Source organism: Mastigoproctus giganteus, chromosome 11 (genome assembly GCF_048544385.1).
Source record: "Mastigoproctus giganteus isolate SK-2022 chromosome 11, ASM4854438v1, whole genome shotgun sequence".
NCBI lineage: Eukaryota > Metazoa > Arthropoda > Arachnida > Uropygi > Thelyphonidae > Mastigoproctus > Mastigoproctus giganteus.
Genome location: NC_143585.1, coordinates 11329956 through 11351005, shown reverse-complemented (window position 1 = coordinate 11351005; position 21050 = coordinate 11329956). Strand labels below are relative to the sequence as shown.

The window sequence follows — 21050 nt, the reverse complement described above, 5'->3', positions numbered from 1 at the left end:
AGATTTGATTGAAAACAAAATATTGATGAAATTTTATGATCTTTGTCCACAAATACTGTTGAAAATGTACAACAAATGTTTGTTGGAGATGATGTTTCCAAGATCTTGGAAGATTGCTCTACTTAAGATTCTGCACAAGCCTGGAAAATCTAAATGAGACCCTCGAGCGTATAGACCTATTTCTCTTCTGGCTAATCTTCGGAAGTTGTTTGAGAGGCTGTTGGCTCCTCGAATTGTTAGAACGTTGTTCGAAAGTCATATTACATCAGATTGTCAATTTGGGTTCAAAAAAGGACACTCGACTGAGGAAGCAATTTTAGCATTGATAAATTACATAAGATCTTCTCCTGAAAAGTATGTGTTGGTTGTGTTTGTTGACTTTGAGGGTGCTTTTGATTCTGTCTGGTGGGAGAGCGTGTTGAAGTCATTGAGAATGGCTGGATGTGATAGGTATATTTATGGAGTTATCCGTTCCTACTTCAGCGATCAGCTAGTGAAGGTTTGGGCAAAGCATTTGATGTTTTGTAAATATCTCAGTAGAGGATGTCCGCAGGGATCCGTCCTGGGGCCGACATTTTGGAATGCGGTTTCGGATCAGTGGCCAAACAGAACGAGTGCTTCACGATGCCTAAAAGTGGCTTATGCGGATGATTTGGTTGTGGAAGTTTCTGGAGGATCTAGAATAGTATTGGAGCAGAAAATACAAGAAATTTTGGAGTACCTCTCTGCGTGGGTTAACTTTAATAAATTAATATTTCGTCTAAGAAAACTAAGTTCATGGTATTAAAAAATCATTTTGACTATAATCGTCCTCCCAGAGTACTATTAAATGGAAATCAAGTTCCTTTTGTGTCTAATATTATTGGATGACAGATTAGGCTTTCATCTGCATGCGTTGCATCTGTCTGCCAAACTCAAGAAATTCACCTCCTCTGTGATTCGTACTTAAAAGAAAGAATGGGGACTTAATAAAAGAACTATGTCCTTGTACTATAAGACTATCTTTTTGCAAATTGTTGCTTATGCTGCAGGAGTGTGGATGGGAGCAGTGATCAAAGATAGAATTAGAAGTAAACTCATGTCGCTTCAGAGATCAATGTTGTTGGCTTCGTTGCATGCTCCGAGAACCGTATCAATGGCTGTGCTGCAGGTGATTGTGAGGTCCATTTATCTTGACTTATATCGGGGGATGCTTTATGCACTGAGAAAAGGAATTCCTACTCATTATTTGGATATTTCTATTGACCTGGCTGCTGGTATTAAAGAAGAGAAATTCAGAATTTGGAATGGTCTAATTGAATTATGGAGAACTCGTTGGAACTCTTCTGAGGTTGGAGAGATAACAAGGAAAATTATTCCATCGGCGGATCTTGCCATTTCAAAAACAGTTTCGCCATAGTTTTACCCTTCGATGTTTACTAACTGTATGCTGACAAGACATGGTTCCTTTCGTGATAAACTGTGTTCTAGAGGCTTGGAGCGGGATCCGTGGTGTTCTTGTGGTGAGGCGGAGTCTTGGTCGCATGTAGTGTTTCTTTGACCTCTTCATAGTGCTGAGCGACGTCAGCTTTTTGGAGATATTTCTGATCTTGCTCAGGAAAATGTACAAGTTCTTCTTAGTGGAGTATCTAGTTTTCAGTCTTTACAGACTTTTGCTGCTGCTGTATTTGCCAAGAGACTGATTATAAGAAATCTATCGGATATTGAATTGGCAGCGTGTGTGTTCAACGTACGAATGCATATGGGCTTGAGAGCTTCAGACCTGGCAATTATTTGTTTGGTCTGTGGCTCCGGAGCATGTACCACTAAGGTGTATTTTTTTTTTTTTTTTTTCTCGATTCTCGGGTTTGGGCGGCCTGAGACCGGCAATGCTGGCACCCACCAGTATTGCACTTCCTCTGTTGGCTGCGGGATTGTGCTTTTGAACTACAGCTGAAAATAGTAGAAGCAGGTGCCGGGAACGGGCATCAGTTGGCAGCTGCTTTGGTGTCAGCTGCTTCCTGATGGCAAAGTGACCTGATATTAACAACATACTACACTCACAAACATTTCTTTAATACATTTTTAATCTTTCATATACAAAATTTTATTATTAACTTTAGATATTCGCTTAAAATTGTCATCATCTCAAATTTTTTCTAGTTTTGAAAATTCTAGTTCTTATCTATTTATCAGACCCATTTTACAGTTTTTCTGTTAACTTTTTATGAAGTTAACAGAAATGATGGAGATGGGCACATGCCTAGGAACCACCCTGACATAGTACATATACACACACACGGTCGGAATTACACCTTCCTCCTTACAGGACATGGACCGTTTAAAGCTAAGCGTTACCAACTTGGCATCATAGATGATAATAATAAATTTTCATTTATTGCAACTACAGCAAGCCCATCACAGCACTAGGCTAGAGGCATAAATTCAGTACAAAAAAGACAAATATATATATATATATATAACAAAAAAAAATACATAGCATATTCTATATATACATTAGCAACGAATATGAATTATAATGATCAAAAATATATATTGCAGAACATCACATTTGGCTCTCGGATGTAGTTACTGGGTAGCAGGCAGACAGCTGTTTGTATTTCTCATAATTTGTTTGGAAATGAGACTCCTGTAGGCTTCAGAATTGAGCAACCTCTTACAATCAATGTTGTGATACTTTATGAAGTGAAGGGATGCATTGGGGATCATCCTGTCCATTTGTTTTAGTCTGGAGAGTCTGGATTTGAATTGTTGTTGGTTTCTTGAGTTTTCTCTGTTGGTGGGAGCTATTACGTTGGCTAGGTTTGGTGAACTGGTTGCAGAAGTAATTAACTTTGCAAGAAGCATGACTCCAGACTCGCTGATCATCTGTTGCAGAAGCTTTGTTTTTAAGTTTTTATAAAGCTCTCGCCTGGATATTGTACGGGGAAAACGAAGTTTATTGTTCAGCCATCTGAGAACCCAATACTCTAGAGCAAGGAATTATTTTTACGGTAACTTGAGGAGCGCCAGACCAGATTTCGGAGGCATAAGACAGAATGCAACGCTGGCTGATGCATACCAACGAGCTCCTGGCCCACTGCTCAAAGTGCCGCATACGTCTTCTGTCTCATCCTGACAAAGTGTGGCTGGAAGGTGTCCAACATGCCAGGTGGGGCCTAGGTCTGTGTGGGAAGTTACACTTTGCACCCTTTCGCCGCCAACGAAGATTTGAACATCACTTTTAAATCTTTTTTTTTGGTTATTGGTAATTGAGCAGATTTGTAAAGGTTCAGATGGAACCCAATTATGATTAGATAGTTTTCCAGTTTCTTTATCTGTGTAGAGGCCTGTTGGTTAATATCAAGGATCTGATTAGGATGGTTTGAACTCACGTAGAGCGGAGATGGGAGTAATCCCAGGTGCTGTCTGACACTAACCTAGAACTTCAGATTTTATTTTATTTTATTTTTATTTTATTTTATTAATAAAAAGATACACAACAGGTAACCATTAACAGTGTATCTGAGATCAGATCAATAAACATAATAACAATAATATGAAATCTAACAGGACGATAAACATTGATATAGATTCAAACAATAAAAGCATATGTACAAAAGAGGATTGTATTAAGTTAAGTTACCGGTAAAACAAGTAATAATTAATCCGTTAGAGAATAGAAAAATAATATAACAAATAATAAGCTACAATAATTAGATGTGAGCTAGTCACTTTGCAGTTTAAGAGAAGAGGCAAACTTGTGGATGGAGTTCATCAGTGATTGGGAGTTGTCAAAGAAGTCAATGAGAGAGTCATTTGCTGATTTGCTGATTCTGTTCAGTGGACTGAACTTCATTAAGTCCGTGTTGGCAGAGTCAAGGCGAAACGGTGTAAGGTTCCTGACTTGTCTACAGGGAGCATTGAAGTTTATTTTACTCAGGATATCAGATGCTTCATAAATTCCAGTGATTACTTTGGCTAGGAGGGCGATGTCAGCAGTAACTCTTCTAGTGCACAGAGGCCTCAGATGAAAGTAATCACACAGCGATTCATAATACACTGAGTGATAGAATAGAGGATTGCGGTACGTAAGGTAACGGATAAAGTTTTTTTGGACTGCTTCAATTTTGTTAGTTAAAGTCTTTGTGTGAGGATTCCAGATGGGTGAACTGAATTCAAGGATTGGCAGAACAATAGTTTTATAAAGGATAACCGCATATCTGTAGTTTTTGAACTTGTATGTGTTCCGTTTGATGAATCCCAGTGTTTTGAATGCTTTGCTGGTGATTTTAAGGACATGGGCATCGAATTTAGCACTGCTGGAAAAGAGAATCCCTAAGTCGTTAACTTGGTCACACCTTTCGATGATCACAGAGTTAATACTATACTCCGTATTCATTAGTTGTGGAGATCTGCAAGATGAGAAAGAGATAACTTTGCACTTCGAGGGGTTAGCAGACAAGCCATTCAGAGATAGCCACAGAGAGAATTTATTGAGAGCACGTCGAAGTTGTTGAGAATCGGTAGTCTCCTTCACTGCTGAGTAGATCTTAAGATCATCTGCATAGAGAGCAACTTGAACATTGGAGGTGTAGATGAAAGAAGGAAGATCATTTACGAAAACAATGAAGAGAAGAGGACCTAAGGGAGAGCCTTGTGGTACTCCGCTTAGTGGTATAAAACAGTCTGAGTTCACTTGATCGATGATAACGCTCAAGGAACGATGCGTAATATAGCTGCGTAGCCATGAGAGCAAAGGGTCACGGATGCCATATAGCTTAAGTTTTTCCAGAAGCTGTTCGTGCGGGACTTTATCAAATGCCTTAGATATGTCTGTGTAGACTGCATCAACTTGTAGGTGGTTATCAAGAGCTTCCGAGGTGTATTGCCAGAAAGGAAGTAAATTTGTGACTACTGACTTGCCACTGCAGAAACCATGTTGATTCTGATCGATGAAAGGCTTGAAGAATTCGAAGAGATGTTTGTGCACTGCTGTGTTGAAGAGTTTAGCCAGGCTGTTTTGCAAGGTTATGGGTCTGTAATCGCATACGTCATTTTTATCACCTTTTTTGAAAATAGGAACTATATTGACCTGCTTAAAGTGCTTAGGATACTTCCCCAGCCTGAGAGACAGGTTGAAGATCCGCAGTATGAGGGGTTTCAATGTAGTGATAGTCCTTTTCCAAAATAAGCCTGGAATGTCATCTGGGCCTCTAGTATATTCATTTTTCATGCTTTTTAATGCCGAATTTAAATCTTCATCAGTGATAAAGAGATTAATGAGGATATCATCTTTAACAGGTGTGAAGTCAGGAAATGAGGCAGGTCTTAATGTATCATTTGTTTGAATTCTAGAAAAGTGTTTGGCAAACTCTTGAGCAATACTGAATTCGTCAGATAAGAGAATTCCATCTGCGTTTCGGAGTTGTAACTTTCTACTGGTTATATTCTTATGCTTCATGAAATTCCAGAATGGTTTGATATCTCTGTGAGTAAGCAGACTATCCTGAACTGACTCTGTATACATGTTGTAGGAGTTTAATATGAGAGTTTTCACTTCTTTGCGGAGTTGGCTGAATATTTCATAGTATTGACTGTCACCTGTTTGCTTATATTTGTTTCTGTAGAATTCTTTGGATTTAATTTTACGTATTAGTTCACTATTATACCAGTGCGGGTAGGTAGAGCGTGTGGTAAGATGGGATTGAGGAACAATGTCAGATATAACTGAATGGACACAGTTAATCAGGTTGTTGGTGAGCACATCGATGTCATCCATAGCGTCAGCGAGCTGCTTGTCTACGTTTCTTAGAGCTAGGTTGAGCAGAGGCCAGTCAGCCTTTCTGAAATTGAATCGAGGAGTACGGGAGCTGCATTTGAAGTTATGAGAAGTCACTGTGATGTCAAAAGTAATTGGTGAATGATCCGAGTGAAATATGGGGTTGTCGGTGTGAACATCTATATGAGTAGAGGAAAATATTAGGTCGAGGTAGGCATTTTCTCTGGTTGGAAAGTTGCAAATTTGTTCCAGACCATAGCTGTGAAGCATATTAAAGAGAGCCCTAGTCTGCAGTGATGGAGAAGAAGATTCTAAATTGGCCATTTGACAGTTAAAGTCACCCAAAACCATTGCTATGTCGGCAGATTGAATTAGTGGGAAGATTGATTCCAGCGAGCTTTCTAAGTACTGGAGGTCTATATTAGTTAAGGGAGGTGGAAAATAAAGCAATACTATTAAAACCTTTAACTTGCCAAGATGAAGAAGGCAGTATACTGATTCAATATTTGTGAAATTTGATGCAGTTTCACAGAGTATATGGTTAGAATGTATAATAGCTACTCCGCCTCCACGAGATCCTCTGTCCTTTCTATGGATTGTATATTGACCATCTATAATCTCCTGATCATCAATATCAATGGAGAGCCAGGTTTCAGTGAGCAGGTAAATGTCGTAAATATGTGAGCCTTGGATTGCTCTGAAGTGGTTTAGGTTGCTAATTATACTCCTGCAATTCTGAAGGTAAACACTGAACAGTTGGGATCTGGGGATTCTATGACGAGAGGAGAACGTAGTATGTGTAGATAGCAGGGTATCTGATTGCTATGCCGGTGGAGAGGAGATTTTGGACTCCCTTGATGGTCTGTCCGTGAAGCGTTTTACTAGAGCCCCTGATAAAAGGGATCTTAGATTCAACACTTTTTCTGTTTGTGATGGAAGGCATGTTATTATAAAAGATGAGTAGGCGGGACATCGTGTCTTCAGAGAACGGACATCTACTCCGAAACCATATTCTTCTTTAATTAGGTTGATAAGATTTTCAGATTTAGTGGAGGGTCCAAGTCTAGAAAGAAAAATTCGGTCTTTTGTGGGAATAATTGTGATATTATACTTGTGTTTGAGTAACTGAGATTTTTCTGCAGTAGTTACATTCTGTGTTTGATGAGTTATGACTGGAAGCTTGGAGAAAGTACCTTGAGATATAGATGCTTTAATATTTTCTGACGGTTTGTTCTGTTTTGATCTTTGGTGCGATATTTGAGACTGGCAATCAGAAACAGGTTTACTCACTGTGGCGGCAGATCTACAGACAGGTTTGCAGACCTCATTAGATGTGGCAGCAGTTATTTTTGCATATGTTGCCTTAACTGATGTTGAAGAGGATTCCGCTTGGTGACTCTGAGCTTGTGAAATAGAAGTACAGACAGAACTGTTCCGCAGAGGAGAGTAGGTGGGAGGAGTGGTTCTGTTTACATCAGAAGAATCATCTAACAGAGTCTGTTTGGCAATAAATTGCTCAGTTGAATGACTTGAATCATGAATGTTAGCAGGCTTGGGCAAATTAATATTTGCAGCAGTAGAAGTATTGAGGCCGGTGGAAGGTGAAGATCTGGTCTCAGTACTGAGGGCATCGTCAGTTAATGAAGAATTCGTATTCACTTTGAGCCCATTGGTGTCGAGAGTAGGTTCAGAATTCTTCCTAGCTTCCCTTAAGTGGCAAGACATAACTGATGTGAGATTTTTAATTTGGGCGTTAATGTCAGAAATTTCAGCCTGTTGATTAGCTAATATTGTTTTTATACCACAAATCTCCGTGTATAGCTCGCTGTTTCCTTCATTGAGTGTATTAGAATCCAGGAGAATTTCAGAGTTTGCAGTGTGAGGTGCGCTGATTAGATGAGTTTGAATGAGGATTTTCTGCATAGTGTTAAAGAGTAGTTCCTGGAATTCAGTTGATTGCAGAATACCAAAGGTTGGATTCAGAGTTTCCGTAGGGAAGGAGTTAGCGCTGAGATCTTCTGACAGCACAGATATATGTGTTTGAGTTGATGCATCTGAGATTTGATGCGACAACAAAGAAGGATTAGAGGCTTCATCCATGTACGATTCAGAGTCGGTATTTCTAGTTATTGGCATGATATTTGTCTCAAATGTACTAGAGTACGGCATTTCAACTTTGTTAGCCGAAGAGGAGGAAAGTGACTCAGGTTCCGTGCTGTTTGGCGTTGCAACAGTTATAGGGCTTTTCTGAGAATTTCTGAGTCGACATCTATCACAACAGAATGATTTCCGCCGACTTTTATTTAATTTTTTCAGGTCAGAATGTGTACAGTGATTGCATATTAATTGTTTGCACTCAATACATTGGACAATGGGGTCAGAGCTGGTCCCACAGATGGTGCAGACGTTAGAATTTTGACAGGAGGTAGTATTTGTCATATTGAATTCAGTTACTGTAGTTTTACTAGATAATTTAATATCACCACAGTTGTGGTTTAGCAAGCAATAGGCACTGTGACCAGCCGGTCGCCTTAGTTGCCCTGCAGTGAAATCCACAGGGAGCAGGGGACTAAGTAGGGAGAGAAGAACAGAGCGGCTAGGCAAAACTCTAATGCCTGGTCAAGGTCAAGTGTCTGTTGGACACATGTATAAGTTGAACTACAAGATAATGGCTGAAAGCGCTTGTATGGAGTAGCAGAATGAACATGCAGAAATTCATTTAATACTTATCTGTTGTCCGTTCAAATAATACAGTACTTGCCTATCCTTATGTGGTGGCACTAATAGGAACTTAATACTTTAAATAAAAAACACACAAAACAAGAAAAGTTTACGGAGCATATCATACAGACAGCCGGACACAATCATCCCCCTAGCGGCTATGCGGCTAGGGGGATGCCGATGATCCATAGCCTATGCGGCTATGGATCATCGGCATAAAAGACAAAGTTAGAATTACATGCTAGAAAGGTTCCAAAACTTCTGCAAAGAGAATTGTTGTCGGCACACTCCCTTGCGGGATGCCTCTTGTGATGTCGAAAATTACTTGGAAATCGTTGATAGTAACAGACAGATGTCTGAGATGTAGCATGGATTTTAAGATTTGTAGCAAAGTATCAGCCAGACCGAAACAGTGCTTCAGAATAATAAAGAGAGCTGGTAGGTATAATCTGTCGTATGCCGATTAATGTCCCGGAAGATGATATCAATCTGGGATTTGTGATTGATGGCATGTTGGATTCTGAAGAGGGTATCTAGAAGATTTGTAGTTGTTGATCTCTTGTGCAGAACGGTGTGAAGGTACTCCGGCCTGTGACCAAAGCAGTGCTGGGCAATTGCTGGCTGAATCGCTTTTTTCAGATTTTAAGTAAAGATCTTTCAGAGATTTAGGTTTCCTAATGTTTGGAATGGGCTTGATATGGTAAGATCTCCAAATTGATGGAACTCTTCCCGATTGTAAAATTTGGCTGAAAATGTGGAGTAGAAGGTCAACAATGTAGGTGCTGCATATTTTTACTATGAATATTGGGAAACCGTCTGGTCCTACAGTACCTTTGTTAGGTAATTTGTTGATGACATCAATCAGGGTCTCCCTAGATATTTTTATATGATTCATCTGTGCCAAAGGTAACCGGTCCTCCTGTGGGGATCTGGATCTGGAAAATTTGCCTGCAGAAGGTTGAACTGTATCCATTCCTGGACAAGTTTTTTTATCAATGATATGGTGGTTTATCTGGTGTGATAGAATCCTTCTACCCTCTTGATCCTATCTAGAACTGTTTCGTTTAGGACTTGACTTTTCTTTTTTAGGAAGTAAGCTCTTTCTTTCTTAAATATAGTGAGGGCTGAGGAAAGTTGGGATTTCTGCCATTTCCGCTATGCTTTCTGCTTCCTGATGAAGGCCAACTTGGTTTCCTTATTAAGACACCGATTCGACTTCCTACAAATCCTAACTTTCTTGGATGCGCCAGGGAGTGCAATTAACTTTAATTGTTTGGACAAGGCAATGGTGGCATCCTCTATATACTCAGAATAGGAGTATCCCCAGTCAAATCCGCTCAAGCACTGTAAAATGATGTCCAGCTCGAGATATTTAGTAGAGGGGGGAAACCCTAGGCAGTTCAGCAGCAAATCATCAGGTAACTCAGGGGAATTCCCATGCATGGATAACTGGCATGCATTTGGAGGTGATCCGATTGAAATTGGAAATTGCTAGGCATGAGCTTGATGTCTGGTAAGTTATGGAATATTAGGTCGAGCCCTCGGTCTCCTGTAGTAGCTGGCGCTAAGAACCGTGTAACGTCAAAGGTCCGAAGAGCGATTTCAAGTGGGCCACAAGAGCATCTCTTGCTTATGGATTGGCAAGTTCAAATCACCTGCAACCACAGTTGGAGTTCTAGTTACTAAATTTGTTGCCAACCAGGTGAGCAGCTCAGATCTAGAGTCTTCACTGTGGTCTGGGGGAATGTAAACCAGGCAGCACTGAATTTGAATAAGAGGACTCCTCAGCGTTGTTCAGATTGCATCAAAATTATTCGACAGGCTTACTCTTGTAGCTTATTGGCTTGAAACAACCTTTAAAAAAGATATCAACACCACCACCCCATCTGATGTTTCTTGAATTCCCAATGTGCTTGTAGGGAGTGTTAAGAGGCACAAGAACAAGCTGCTATCCGCCGATAGCCATGTTTCAGTAAGACAAATGATATCAAACTCATGAAGAAAAAGAAGGGCTAGAGGGTCTGAAGCTTGTTTTTTATGCTGCATACATTTTGCATGAACCACAAAAGCTTTCCTCCTTGTGAACCTGGTTGCATATGGCCCTTTTGTCGCTATGCCTCTATATCCTGTCTGGGACCAATGTACGCGATCGGTCTACTCGTCCCTTGATGCAGATTAATGATGGTGCCTAAGGGCCAGCAGCTAGACTCCAAGACGATATACTTCACATTCGCTGTGCAGATGATAAAGGAAGAGTAGGTCGGAAACCTTGTTTTGATAGCCTTTGCATCAATCTTAATCCCATGTTCATGGGCAAAGAAAGCCTTGATACTTTCTTCTTGCATTGAAGGACCCAGTCTCGAAACAAAAATTCTTTCTCTAGTCTGTACAGCTGATATATTATAAATCACTTCCAGTCTTCTTGACTGAATTGCCGAAATCGTTTGGCGAGGGACAGAAACTCGTGTCTCCTGTTTTGGTAATCTGTATCCTTGGGGTTCCACTGTCAAAATGTCTTGGGTGGAAATAGCCCTTTCGGGGTTATGGCTATGAGATTGTTCTTGAGAGTTCAATTGATGAAGATGACTCGAGGCAATCACCTGAGCAAAGGTCTGCCCATTCCTGTTTTGTTGTGGGGGTTCTGTCATCTCCATCATATTGTTACCGTGGTTGGGTTGATTCAGAACCAGGCGACCATGCTTCTTCTGTTGTAGTCTGCAAGGTTAATACGAGTTAGGTTCACCCAGATTCCAACATTGATCCTGGGCACGTTGACTATCAGCAACCATGGGCAGATCAAACTCAACAGGATCAGAATGCAAGGGATGCGTATCCAGTGGGTTCAGCTGAATGGCAGGAGTGAAGATCTGTTGAGTCAACCTGTCTGCAGCTAGAGGTGAACTCTGTAAATTTTTGGATCAGTTGTCCCTTGCAGGGATTGAACAGTTTGGGCTGAGGATCACAGAGGGGCTTCATCCAATTCACTTAAATGCTCATGAGGTACCTGATGGTTCATCACTGACATCTGACTAGAAGGAAGACAGCATTCACTTACAAAGATTTTCAAATCTCTGATTTGATTGTTCACTAAGCAAGAGAATCCATTATTGGACACAGGATCTACCCTAAGCTGATCTCGAAACTGTCAGGGAAGGTATTGAGTGAGTGTAGTGGTGTTGTCGCTTAAAACGTTTTTTATTTCCAAAATTTCTAAGGGGATATTCACCGGGGATTCCGTTGTGGAGACAGCAGGAGCAAAATCGTATTCCCGTTTCAAAAAGTCATCATCTCTCTCAATGCATAAGCTTGCATCACGAGGCGTTCTCAATGCAGACAATGATGTAGAGCTTCGACATTCGAACAGAGCACCTGAAACAATCCTGAGGACGCAGAAGGAGTTGCTTCGGTAAGGGTGATAGAGGCACAGAGAAGTAAGATACAGAGTGGACACTTGTTGAATTCCTTCCAGCGCCCTCACTTTCAGGATATGAAACTTACGGGGAAATTTGTGGCCATCAAAACTTACTTATTGCCAATGCTAATAAAGTTGCTACTACGTGGTTGCTTCTGTGTCTCGAGTTCCAGTGTTTGTTGAACGTAGAAATTGTTTCATGTATTCTTATTTTACTATTGTTATAATTATTTGTGTATTTATTTTTCTATTATTATAAGTATCTGCTGTAATGCACAGAAATAAGTGTTTCGTGTGCAATAAAAGTGGCTGCGATTGTACTCATTTCCGAAAGAATGTTTAAGGTAATTTATCGGAATCTATAGAAGAAGGAAATGTTCACTGAAATATAAAAAAAAAAAAAAATACTGAATATCTAATTAATAAATAATTTAAAACTTGCTACATTAATTTATATGAATAGTGGGCTAATAAAGGGCGCCAGCATGAGTACGACGAGAAATGTGTCGGATAACTTACTTGGAAAATTAGTTTCCCGACACGGCACTCTAGCGCTGCTCGCTTGGTAAACAGACGGTGGGTGTTATTGGTCTGGAGTAGAAATCGAGAAGGATATATTGATTGATAGGTAGGCGTGGCAAACGATGAAATGATTGGTGGTGGGCACGACAGACGACAAGCTACAGGGCATATTATTGAACAAGAAAATAAAAATAGTCATAAAAAACCCATTTTTTATGACTGTGTAATACGTTCGAACAGTGTCATCGTCCAACAAGTGAAGCCTGAACCATTTATCCAACTCTGTGTATATGTTTGTGTCTGTTCTCTAGGAGCCCTATTGCTGTTAGGTTGGGTCACATTACTCTCTGGAGTCTGAGGAGCTATATAATGCAATGTTTCCACATTGTCATTAACAATCAAGTGATATCTGAACCTTTTATTGAACTCAGTGTATATTCATGTATTGTGTTCTCTGGGAACCCTATCTATTATTATTATTATTATTATTATTATTATTATTATTATTATTATTATTATTATTATTATTATTGTGTTGTATTGTTGTTGTATTATTATTATTATTATTATTATTATTATTATTATTATTATTATTATTATTATTATTTATTGTAAATGAATTCTCTTGATAAATAAAATTGTATTGTATTGTATTGTATTGTATTATTATTATTATTATTATTATTATTATTATTATTGGCTAGCATTGATTTCAGGCTCAGGAGAAGTTATCCCATCTCCAAATTAAAATTCCTAATAAGAAAATTCTTGATACTCAATGACACTGTAGATTAGAATTGATATGCAGATAAACTACCTCTGTTTACAGTGCAGAATATACTATGTGTAGTGACTTCATAGTCTTTTCTGTAAGATAACAAATTTGTACAAATCTTGTAAAGGAAGAATTACAACTTGTTGTCAAGAAATTTACTTTTCTTAACAAGTTCATTTATTGTAAACGAATTCTCTTCATAAATAAAATTGTATTGTATTGTATTACTAGCCATATAGTGCAAGGAAGCCTGAGGCTTATACTGCACCAGCTAAAAAAAAATTCCGAGTTACCCTGGAGGACAGAGAGAGAGAGAGAGAGAGAGAGAGAGAGAGAGAGAGAGAGAGAGAGAGAGAGAGAGAGAGAGAGAGAGAGAGAGAGAGAGAGTAGAAGGGAATCACCAAGAAAGAGAAGAGTTATGATATCCAGCTCAGGACCCTGGATGTGGCAAGCCCATACTCACCAGATGTGAGCCCTGGGGTAGATCCACACCACAATGAGTATTACTACCAAGTGCCCAGGGTGGCTGCTATGTGTTGTGTTACTCAGGATTGCAACTTTCTTGAGTCCGTTGTATAGGTTCTCTGGGGAAACCTAGTGTTGCTAGAGTCTTTGGCACCAACACTATATACTGCGTTCGGCTATTATATTCTGGCTCTTCAAGTGGAATGGTATCTTCTTGGTTATGCAGCTGGTCATAATCTTGTATATCATTGGGATACAACTGATAGGCCTGTTTGGATTCTGTTAGGTCTCTGTGGGGTTAATAAGTAAAAAGAATTTCAATTATATAGTTTTTTTTTTTTTTTTTTTTTTTTTGTCATTGTAATATTAACTCAAATAATGATCTAAATAAAAGAATGCTAAATTCCTTTTGTTGAAGAAAATAACTAACCCCGCAAAGAAGCAGTCAAAAGTTAGTCACACAGAATTGTCTTCCAAATTTTCATTCGTTCCAGATTCTTCGTATTTCTGTGAAGTGAATAAAAAACAAAAAAATAGCAGGGAAATGATCCGGTCTTCATAGGATGCCAGACATAAAACAATGAACAAATAAAGGAAAAGGATTAAGTAAAAATTAGAACAAAGTTAAAAGTAGTTCAATTCATTCATTACATCGAAACCTCAAACAACAGTTGAGATCAGTCGAAATGACAGATGTAAATTTAGGGAGTTAAGGTCAAAAAAGTAATATTTAAAAATATAATGGCCAGACATTGCCTAAAATGCAGCCTACAAGGATATCAATATGATAGTGATGTGCGCCATTTGCAATAAACATTAATAAATACAGAATTTTATGCAAAAACTACTGGATTGAGGTGGGTGAAAATAAAAGGTTTCAATAGAGTGAGACAGGTGTAATGGCCTCATTGCACTCACAGAATTGTACTGAAACCTGCTATAATTAGTTGCCTGAACTCAGTAGTGAAAATAAAAAAATCTGTGTCTATTGCAAATAGCATCTTAACCTCCTCCTAAGGTACATTATGGATGTTTGGCCATGACCTATAAAAATATTAAAATTTATTATCAATTAAATAATTTTATTTAGGTGAAAACAAGCAAATTTCCATATTTTACCAGAGAAATGAATTTAAAGTATGAGTGGGGAGGAAAAGAAAATAACAAGGGATGAAAACGTATTATTTGAACTGCGGAAAGAGAAAATTGCGCTGTTTCTCGTTACCACACGAGTACTATAATCATTCATAAAGGCTTGCTATATGTCCTGCACTTTAGTGTCGTGAGTCACGGTCAGCCCGCAAGTCACCGCCAGTTCCAACCTGGCATGAATCGTATTCTGACCGGCAGTTCCGACTTGACTGGGCATGCGCGGCACTGACAATGTACTTGGCAATATACGGTACATTGCCAGAAGGGTTGTTTGTGAGACAAAGACCAAGCGTACTGGCTGTATGATTAGGATTGTCCGGTATTCTTGTAGGTAAATGAACAATCTGTGCTAGGTCATTAGTAATTGCAAAAGCCTCAGCATCTCGACCTGCTGAGTAGGTGTGACTAGAAACGGAAGCCAGCTGGAGTTGTGAACGTTAAAATCACCAAGGAAAATTACTTCACTGTTAGGAAAGTTGGACTGGAGAAAGTCAAGTTGCAAAGAGAGGAAGTCAAAGAGCTCCAAGTGATTAGTGGAGTTGGGAGAACGGTAGAGACAACAGATGAATTTGACACAATGAGGTACACAGATTTTAAGCCAACGAAGATCAAAGAGAGGAGATTCCAAATTGCCAAGTCTCTGACAGGGAATATCAGAACGGACATATGCACAAGTACCACCTTTGAGGCGAAAGGAATCAAAATAACTTTTGATTCCTTTCGGAATCAAAGGAAATTTGATTCCCTTTCGGAATCAAATTTCGGAAAGAAAGGAAAGGCAAGATAACTTTCCAATTGAGCTTGGAAAGTTATCTTGCCACAATAGGGCTGCATCTGAGCCCTTCCAAATCAGCACAACTGACAATAACCAAGAAGAGAGCCAAAAATGATATCCAAATCTTTGTGAGTGGGGAACCGGTGCAAAAGGTGACCTCTCATACTGATCTTGGCCTCACCTGGGACGTTGGGCTCACATTTCAGCCTCACTTTGCCAGGATGAGGCAAAAGACGTACGCCGCTCTTTGGGCAGTGCGTCAAGAGCTCGTTGGTGTGCATCAGCCAGCGCTGCTTGTTCGGCACATCCTGAGGTGTATTACGCCGATTCCTCTCTATGCTTCAGAAATTTGGTCATCTGCCCCTGCCTCATACCTTCAGAAGTATCTTAGTTTAGAGTACTGGTTGCTTAGATGGATGAACAGGGTGGTAGGCCACCCCCTAACTATTTCCAGATCTACCCTACAAGCAAATCTAGGCACCACTCCTTGGAGACATATCATCATGACAAAAAATGTTCTCACGCTTGCACGGCTTATAACGAGGCGAATTGATGTTCCATCAGTATCCGCATTAATCTCTGGCCCGAAGAGGGCAAGAGGGAAGCACCCCGACTCCTGTCTCCCTCTACGTCTTACTCTGTCAAACATTGATTCCCTGAGGAACATGTTTCCAGCCAATTGTCTTCGGATCTTCAATAAATTTAGGATCCACCCTGATAGGTTCTGTGAACCTGAGCCCTACAGGAAGGAAATCCTCAAGAACTGTTACCAGATTATGAACCTATAATACTCCCCTGCTCCTGGACAGACTTTTTTTTTTTTTTTTTTTTTTTAACTTGCCTATTTGTATATGGCAAAGACTTTCTGTCTTCATGTAACCATGTATAGCACTGTATATTTTGTACATTATTGTTTATTTAACCCTGTAAAGTCTCGGGTCGAGCACGAATGTACCATTGTTTATTGTACATTGTGTTCCTCGCACCTTAGTCTGTATTCACACCCTTCTGGCACAGAGCCGTCCCGGGGTGACCCAAGGTTTCTTGGGAAATAAACTGATTTTAATAATAATAATAAAGAATCATACAGCGAATAATTTGGGCATCTGAGATGAGCAGTAGTTGAATCAACCGATAACTGAGATTCTGTCAGTAAAAAATACATGGGGTTTGACAGACTGCAAATGGACATCGTTGAGATTAGATTTGAGACCACGTATATTTGTGAAATGAATTAGGAAGGCGCATCCGTATTTGTGAAATGAATTAGGAAGGCGCAGGGCGCATCCGTAGCCAGGTGGGAAGGAGCAACAGTGCGTAGCACACACTTCTTGATTAGACCGGGGTTCGGGCCCGTCACCACCAAATACAGAGGATGCGGAAAGGTCAGGGAATGACCACCGCATATCCCAGAGCAATATGGCCTTAGTTGCTAATGCTCCTAAAAAAAAAAAAAAAAAAAAAAAAAACAAAAAAAAATCTTTTCGCAGATAAGCTTGCTCTATTAGTTTGACAATTAATGGTGTATTCAATAGTAAGAAAAGTGAGTGGGACATGCTGTATGAAGTAATGAAATTTTTAGATAGGGCGTACACGTGGTAAGAATATACCCAGATCCTTGACATTACGTAGCCTCGACAATGTTCCCCGCATTCCACAGTACTCGGACTTCCTCCAGTCACCATCTGGCAGAGTAGAGGTAGCAAGATTATACACCAGCTGATCCGGAAGCCTCCTAGAGAGTTACCAATATGTTCGGTCCGGTGTACGAACTAGCGGCCGGCCTGCGAAAACCGTTTTAGAGCCGTACCTTTGAAATGTAAGGAATATTGGATCTCGCCACAACGTTCATCCTAATCTCAAAAGTCATCAATCATACTGCATGATGGAAGAGACAAGGAAGGGTTGACCGGAACTTAGCTCTAGAGACTAAACATGGGTTCCACCACTTCAAGCTCCAATAAGCAAAGTGGTGGTATTGCACCGGTTGATGAGAGTCATCTACCACCTAGTACTGCCTGGTAACATAGAGGGGCGGCGTTCCTCCATGTGGTGTGGGCGCCACACCTCGAACCCTGCTTACGTTGATTCACACCGGGATGGTCACTCACCATGTACTTGTGCATGGAGGTTATACCCACGATTACTAGCAGTCCCACCATTGTGAAGGTGCAGACAGAGGATTTGGCTGTCACAGGCCGTCCGGACTTCGCCGAAATTGGGTCCACTTGACTTGAGTGTCACCCGAATATCAGTTCCATCAGCGTTTTAGACTCGCAGGTAGCAAGTACAGCTTGTCTGTCATATCTGAGAGAATGTCTGTGGCAACCTCAAGGACCCTTTTTATCCTTTGTGAAAACGAAAAAAAAAGTATATAGAAAAAAAAAATAAACGTATATTGTTTTTATAACTATCTATCTGCTTTTATTTTTATTATCAAATTCTTGTGTAGTCAGGAAATTGTTTTTATGCTTTCTGAAAACGAAAAAATAAAAAAAAAATATTACTGCGAGTACTTAGTACATTGCCAGCATACAGACCACCAGATAGTGTCGCGCATGCTCCGTGAAATTTCCGAACACACGACAGGCAGATGTAGTGAGTGTCGCGCATGCTCCGTGACAATTACCAGCACAGGCTGGCAGATACAGCGGCAACAGGCAGAGTGAGTGTCGCGCATGCTCAGTCAAGTCGGAACTCCGTCAGATTTCGATTCACGCCAGTTTGGGGCTAACGGTGACTTGCCGGCTGACCGTGACTCAGGACACTAAAATGTAGGATTACGAAGGGTTTTGCTAGGTGAGCAGTAATCAAAGTGAGAAGGCAGGGCGAAAGAAATCGTCTTGATGCCAATTCGCCAACTTAGCGGCTTGAAGCCCAGTATAAATTCCGAGAAGGCTCACAATTAATAGTCAAAGTAAAAGTGGTCTGTTGAGAGTTGTCCAGGCAAAAAATCTGACAAGTTCCAAAACTTTGTTGCCAGGCATACAGCAGACAAATTCCAAACGCTTGATTGCCAAGTTTCTTCCAACTTGTTGCCGGAGGCAGTCTCACAAGTAGAGCGGGAGCGTAAATAGGTCGGAGTTGTAAACGTAGTGCAATACGACGTTTACAACTGGCGAATAACTCCGAACGCAGTGCATTTCGATTCACGCCAGTTTGGAGCTAACGGTGACTTGCCGGCTGAAGTGACTCAGGACACTAAAATGTAGGATTACGCTTGATCTTGTGGTACAGCCGGTACTGGGCAAGGGTTAGCGAGCAGGGAAGGCTAGTATCCAAGGCGGTAACATCCTGGCCTTGAGACAAGCAATGGCAGCAAATATGAATACAGTACAGACAAAAACAAATCATGTAAAAACAATAATTACCTAAATTTTCATGGTATTCATCTTCACCAAGGATGCAGGGGATAACTCAGGAAGTCACTGTACGAAAATATTACTGAGACTCGCTAAAAAAATACACTGAAAACTCGAGGAGTGCAAGATTAGGCAACCGTTACACCGACGCGCACGCGCACTTCCCGTTTTATCAGTTGGTATCAACCCCTTCTCCGGTCGACCTTCGTATAACGAAAAACAAGTTTAAATTGATATGATATACGAACAAGGACAAATGAATAAACAAGTGCCACCGAACGATTATTTTCGTAAATGGCTGATACGACGCGCATCCTCCCCTATCCACTAGGATGTTAAGTGAATAATTAGAGTTGCAGGCTGCGACATCTAAATGTAACACGTACATCAACGAAATACTACACCTAATGAACACGAAAATGGTTCATCAGATGTAGATGTGTTTTTAGAATTTAGAGTACCATGACTTGTAGAATGGTCTGCACTTTTTATCTCTTGGAAATTCTGGTTAATGCGAGTGTAAGGTACAAGCCATTACAGACACAATAATGCTTTATAATGTTATTTGCTTTGGCTCTTAAGCCGCACATCTAACACCCACCTAACATCTAATGGATGATATGTTAGTTATTTTATTTATTTATGTTTTGCTGGTAGACGCAAACTGCTAATCTGAGGGTGGACAACCGGCCATCATAAGTGATGTGGTGGAAAACACAAAACGGAAGAGTAGAGTCTGTAAGAATAAGATGAAACTTTCAGAGCATAACAATTGCTACTTGTCATTACCATTTATCATTCTTGTCACTGCTCAAAATACTCCACCCAATATTTCACACCCATTTTCTTTATAAAAAGAAATGTATCGCCCACGAGGAGTTTTGCCCAACTAAAGCTTTAAACTTCAATGTCGAATTCCCTGGGTTTCTCCATGAAAAATTCAAGATTTTGAAGTTCTTCATGAGATCCAATATTAAGTGAATGATAACCCATTCTGTGAAGTATTTTTTTTTATAGATGTTTTTTTTCCTCTTCTTATCATAGTTCTGCGAATCTTCTGAAGATATTAATGGTGTCTTTGTGATTTAGTTTCATTGTATTTTTCGTCTGTTTACGTATTCTAAGGTTCATCCGACTATGGACAAAATCACTTTATTTTCTATCTTCTATTGGAAAATGAACTACAGTGAAGCTCACCTGTCATATCAATTGTCATCGGGGTCGATGTTGAAACGACTTCTGAAAACTAGATGAGCGTATGATTTTCGAAGTTCTGTGAAGATACACCCAACTCCCAAATGATATACGGGATCAAGATGGCTCTTGGTGGAAAAAAAGACATCCACCCATGTCACACCAGTTAAAGCCTCGCCTGTAGAATTATTCCAACAAGAATCAGAGGATATTATATATTTAAAGCGGAGATTCAGCATATTAATTATGCACATTGAAATTTTAGCCATCCCGCACGTCCCGTTGCAATGAACGTCGTTATGGGCATTTGACATTGATTCAATTCAAAATGTGTTCCTGACGTATTCTTGGTGTTAATCGCGCCATTTCAGAGTTATCTGTTCCAATAAAACAGCTGAGGTTTGGGTTGGTAAAGTCATGCACCTATAGGTTACCATCACCGTACAACAGATATGCTCAGTGGAAATAAAGCTGGTAAGATAAGGAGGCCAAGGGAATCATACTCTAGATTTACGCTACGCGGAAGATGTATGACTACAAAAATAGGGAATCGTGCAACTTTTTAAGCAGCCGCCTTAAGAAAGTCCAAACGCAATCCCCTGGTTTAGCAACAGACTTTCGCCTGTAACTTAAATTTGGAAAAATGGCTGGTTGGTTGTTGAAGGGTTTTAGGCTAATCAGCAATTTATACCATAAAAATGACTCGAGGGAAAAACCATGCTACTCTCGCTTGCGACTGATTAACTTTTCCTCGCGTCATTGACGGGTTTCGAACTTAGGTAATTTTCGCTCCATGGGTGGGCAAAACAGTGATTATACCACTGTACTACCCACAAGAACTTGGAAAAATAGAGCGAACGTGACATTTGTGTAAGAAATTGGACGTAAATTTGTATACTGGATACAAGAAG

General features: G+C 40.0%; 1 protein-coding gene across 2 annotated transcripts in view; it reads right to left on the bottom strand.

Moving 5' to 3' along the window:
• Positions 1-19053, bottom strand: part of LOC150077709 (alpha-tocopherol transfer protein-like) — a 45897-nt gene extending 26844 nt beyond the window's left edge. Inside the window, exons 1-2 of one of the 2 annotated variants that reach the window (XM_090384240.1) lie at positions 18955-19053; positions 13655-13946 (exon numbers count right to left, since the gene is read on the bottom strand). The gene's annotated coding sequence lies outside the window, so the exon portion shown is untranslated. The remainder of the gene's footprint in view (positions 1-13654; positions 13947-18954) is intronic. The other variant, XM_090384239.1, reaches the window with a different exon arrangement.
• Positions 19054-21050: the final 1997 nt, after the last annotated feature.